This window comes from Streptopelia decaocto (assembly GCF_964273445.1).
Source record: "Streptopelia decaocto genome assembly, chromosome: Z".
NCBI lineage: Eukaryota > Metazoa > Chordata > Aves > Columbiformes > Columbidae > Streptopelia > Streptopelia decaocto.
Window position 1 is genome coordinate 16711799 of NC_138657.1, and position 5318 is coordinate 16717116.

Consider the following 5318-nt stretch of genomic DNA (forward strand, 5'->3'; position numbering starts at 1 on the left):
GCTGCACAGCACAAGCTTGGCCAGCGAGACAACGCGGAGCTGCCCCATCTGCTGCGATGCTCAGAAGGCCGTCGCCCTCGTGCAGCCCTGCCAGCACCAGTTCTGCCTGGGCTGCATCCTGCGCTGGGCTCAAAGGACATCTACTTGCCCACTCTGCAGAGGCCAGATGCAAGAGATCAAGTTTTCTGTGCGGGGAGACGACTACCTGTGTGTCACCATGTCCCCTGCACAGCCAAGCCTGGCCAGCATCCAGGCCAGCGCAGCTCCCAGCCGCCCGGTCAGCAGCAGCCGCTCTGGCCCCGCAGGGTCCCCCGTGTTCTTTGTGACGGGGACGCCGTTCCCGGAAGAGCAGGGGGCTGTGGAGACGGAGGACACGGCTGCCGTGGACGGGCTCCTGCCCCAGGTCTGGGCAGCGCTTTTCCGGCGACACCAGCAGCTCCTGGAGCCCGTGCTGCCCTGGCTCAGCCTGGAGCTGGACGCCATCTATGAGGAGCAGTGGTGGCTGGCGGTGGCAACACAGAGGATCATCCTGCACGCCCTGTGCTGCCACGGGCTGGACGAGGAGGCCCTGGTCCAGCGCATGGAGGCCCGGCTCCAGGACAATGCAGCACCGCTGGTGCGTGGCCTCGTCCAGGTCATCGTGGAGCGGTGCAGCGAGGAGGCCTGGAGGCTGCTGTGCTCCTACGGGGACGAGGAGGACGACGACGGGCGCGCAGCCAGCCCCACCTCCCCCCTCCTGACCCCAGGCTGGCCCCCACCAGCCCTGCGGGCTCCGACATGGAGGATGAAGCCAGCACGTCGGAGGCCGCCCTGAGCAGGGCTCCCAGCTCCCTTCCATCTGCGCCCGGCCCTGCGCAGCGGGAGCAGCCCCAGGAGGAGCCGGGGCAGGCGGCGGGGGCAGGTCCCTCTGCCCGGGGCTGCAGCCGCAGCCCCTCCGCTGCCGACCGGGGCAGGGACCGCTGGCCCGGGGGGCCCCGGCGCCCCCCAAAGAGAAGGAACCCTGCCCCCCAGGACTCTCCTCAGCCCCGCAAGAGGCGGCCCCGTCGGCGGCACTAGCGGGGCTGCAGCTTCCCTTGGCGGAATCAAAAGCAAATAAACGTCTGTTTCTCTGACACATTCTCTGGGTGCTGCCTTCTTCCCCTTCTTCTGGTGCTGTTGCACTCGAGTACCCTGAAGTGACGCTCATCCATAGAGATGAAACATCCGCTTCTGTCTCAGGGGCACAGAGCAGAAGAGAGTGTTTCCAAGAGTCTGGTTGGCGAGCTATAACTAGCAAGTTTAGCAGCAGACAGCATGAGGAGTCACCCCAAAAGCACAGACCAAGCAGAGAATCTTGAAACACCCTGCTCCTGAGCACACCTCTTTGGAAGGGAAGAAGAGAGAGAAATTTGCTGCAGGAGCATACGTCTTCTTCAGAACAGAAGCGTGTGTCCACTTGTGAATGCGCCTGTTTGACAGTGTCCGGGTAGAAAAATGACAACAGGCAAGAAAAGTATCCCCAGCCTGTTCCTTCTGTCTTCTCTGATATGCTGTCTGGCTTGGGCCACACTTTGCAGAGTTGGAGAAACACCAAAGAGATGCCAAAGGAAAAAGAGATGAAAATGCAAGGTGTTTTTTTTTTAAAGCATACTTTTCTAACTGAACTCCAGCCAGATGGATGAACAGGTACTCTGGCTCGTATGCTGAGATCAGGCTTGTGAGAAACTGCAGAAGTCGACCAGCGTGAGAACAAGCGGTGGGACTGCATGCTACGTGACCCAGGACAGAAGAAGAGCGTGTGACAGACAAAAAAGTGTTTATGGCAGTAACTTTGGTGGGAACACAAAATGCATTGCTTATGTAACGACGACTAACTAAGCAAGTCAGCAAATGAAGTACAAATGCAAGCCTGAGTTTGTAATAAATGCCTCTTCTTGCGCCTTACTGAGAGTCTGTGCCTCATGCGCTACAAATGGCACCTGAACAGGGACTTCCAGCGCGGCTGTAAAGAAAGCAGCCATTCCGGTAGCGAAGCCCAATTGAACCAGGAAACAGGAATCACAGCGCACCCAACACCGAGGAAAGGTGAGCGACTGGGAACCACGGGAGGGAAGATATCCCTAGAGCAAAGGCAAAGCCTGGGTCTCCTTCAGCGACTGTTCCAAAGGCAAGATTGGGACGTATCAGGAGTCCGATTGGTGACTCTAGTAGAACGGATTGCTGATCGTGCAGAAATGCACTAACCACGGATGCGGTAGCGGAGAAAGGGCTGGCTGACAACGAAGCCCCCGCTCGTACGCGACAGCGAACGCTTTTGACCAATGATGGTTTGTGGGAGTCGCCCGACAACCCCCTTGGTCCTGGCCTGACGGACCCGGAGCAAGAGCCTGATTTATTCCCCCCAGATGATACTTTCCTACTGAAAGTGCACACTAGTTTAACCGTGTGGGATAAAAGTAGAGAAGAGGCTTAAAAAGGCAGGCGAATGGCAAGTGGTCACAGCATGCCCTGTGGTCTATTGTGAACAGCAACCTGCAGGCTTTCAACAGCTGTCTTATGAAGTTGTAAAGGAATTACAGACACTAGTTAAAGAAAATGGGGTTACTTCCTCATTCGTTGTAAAGTCTTTAGAAGCGTTAAGCTCCTCCTCGGTACTGACTCCGCATGATTGGCGTTCTTTGTTGAAAATGATCTTAACCACTACTCAATATACCGTATGGCTCTCTGATTTTGGGGAGAACTGTACTATAGAATCTACCCGTAATGTATACCGTCAAAGAGGGATTGGTGACAGTCATTTAGCTGGGGAACGTGCTCATGCTTTGCCAGAGAATCAAGGTGCATATCCCAGAGACAAATATGGTGTAATAGCAAAATTAGCAATGAAAGCCAAGCGGAAATTACCAGCGGCTGCAAAGACCCCTGGGGACCATTAGGGAGCCCTGATGAAGACTCTCGACTACCAAAGATGGACTTCCGGCAAAGGGCGGGGTTACGGAAATAATTTCTGTTTAATGCATTAACTAAGCAGTAGAAACAAATGAATATGCAATAGGTGTATGTACTAAATGCCAAGAAGTGCGAATCACGTGCACGCTCGATTAGAGGAGCACTCCTGTGAGTGGGTGCCCCTGTTCCCTTGGCGGCCGCAGCTGGACCCCAAAGCAGCTCCTGGCACCAGCCCCAGGGAGGTGGTGGCCACATCACCATGGGCAGTGTTGGCCGTGTCACTGTGATGTCACTGTGGGTGTGTGACGTAGGTGCCCTGGCGGGGATAAAAGGGGCTGCTCCTGGAGGTGGGCAATCATCCGGAGGAGAACTTCGGTGCTGCTGGGCAGGAGTCTGGAGAGTAGTTGCCAAGGACCTGTCCTGTGTCCACTGTGCAGTGGAAGGCTCTGGGCATCCCTCAGTGTGCACGTGTGTGTCCGTGTCCTCTGCGCTCTGAGTTCGGCTGTGCCTGCGCTTGGGAAGCGTCTCTGCACGTGTCCGTGCCCGACAGTGCCCACGGCCGTGCCGTTCACGCCTCACAGAGTCCCAACACACAAGTGCAGGCATGGAGATGGACATGCTGGAGGAAGACATGCGCATGCTCCGGGAGTGCCTGGCTCAGCATTCTGCTGAGTCTCAAATGCAAAGGGTGATGCTGCGGTGTCTGGTAGGTGTGGAGTTGTCCTCTTGTCCCCTGGGGCTGGGGCCGTGAGACTTGAGCCCCTGACCCCTCCTTTCCCCACGCAGGCAAAGAACCTGGAGCAGCTGAAGGACAGCATCACGCAGCTGAGCACGGAGGTCAGTGTCCCCTCCCATGCCCACGTCCACGAGCTGCGGTGGCTGGGGCTGTGTCATGGGCTCAGGGCCTCTGTGCGGCTCCTCTTCGCAGAGCTCTGTCGCCGTGGAATATTTTGAGAACTGCCACCGGGAGTGCCGGCAGCTGGAGAGTCTGCTGGGCCAGTGTAAGGTGAGTTCCCCGAATCCCAGACGGGTTGAGCTTGGAAGGGACCTCTGGAGATCATGTTGTGTCACCTCGTGGCCCTGCTCAAGCAGGCTCACCTAGAGCCAGTTGCTCAGGACCATGTCCAGACGTGGACTGCGTCCCGAGTGGGGCGTGGGGGTCCCTGTGTCTGCCCACAGCGCTTGCAGGGCTGGGGAGGAGAGGGGACGTGAGGGCAAAGGAGGTGCCCAGAGGGAGCTGGGAGGCCATAATGACAGGGGAGTGCACTGGTGGCAGTGTCCTGCTGCCCTGATGGCTGCTCCTCACCCCCTCCCCTCCCCCAAGAGCAGTGCCAGGCTATACAGGAGGCTGCAAGAAAGCGAGAAGAGTCGCAGCAGGTAGGGGGGAGAAGGAGGCCTGAGTGGGCACGGCCCTGGGGCTGGAAAGGCCCAGGGGTGTCCAGGTCCCGGCTCAGCCACCCCCATGGTGCACCCGTTCCTTAGCAGATGGAAAAGCGCTATGCCCAGGCTGGGGCCTTTGTGCGGCGGGAGACCGAGATAATGCCGAAAGGGCTGGGGGGAAAGGGCTGGGGGATCGGCGGAGGGCCGCAGCGGGCTCAGGCACTCGCAACCCTTCCTTCTCCCAGGCGCTGTTCCGGGAAAGCAGCAATCTTCAAGAGGAGAAGGAGTATTTAGAGGCCTGGTGAGTTGGGCCCCTGGCCCCACACGCGTCTCCAGGGTGTCTCTGCAGCACCGCAGGATGGGGCTGCCAATGCTGGTGCAGGCCCCGGAGTGGGGGGAACGTGCAGCACGCGGTGTGACAGGGGAGCCCTTTCCCTGCCTGGGGTGGTGTGTGTTTGGAAGGGGACCCCTTGCGTGGCCATGGAGCTCTGTAAGTCATCCAACCAATCCCCGTTGCCCGCAGCCAGCTGCAGAGGAAGAAGGAGTCCGAGATACCACAGGCGGCACGTCCGGAGCTGGTGGAAGAACAGCTGGTAAGCGGGAGAGCCTGTGCCAGCCCCTGTCCCCCTGCCAGCGGGGTGTCCCTGGGGAGAGGGTCCACGGAGGTCCCAGCCGCACACGGGCTATGCTCCTGCGCAAGGCAGGGGCCAGGGGCACCGTGCAACTCCAGCTGTCTCCACCATGCACCAGTGCTTGACAAGCGTCCTTGTCCTCTGTTGACCTGCAGGAGAAGGACTCGCTGGCGAGGAGATGCGGCTTCCTGTACTGGCTGCAGTGAGTGTCCCCACTGCGTCCCCTGTGCCCCGGGTCCCGCTCCTGGGCAGCCACTGGGGTGGGCTGGACACCTGCTGCAACCGGTGGGGCTCACAAGCCAGGCTGCTGGCAAGCTGCTGGCCGGCTGTGGGCTTTGCAGCTGAGAAGTGCTCAGCGCCAGTTTTTCCTGGGTCGGG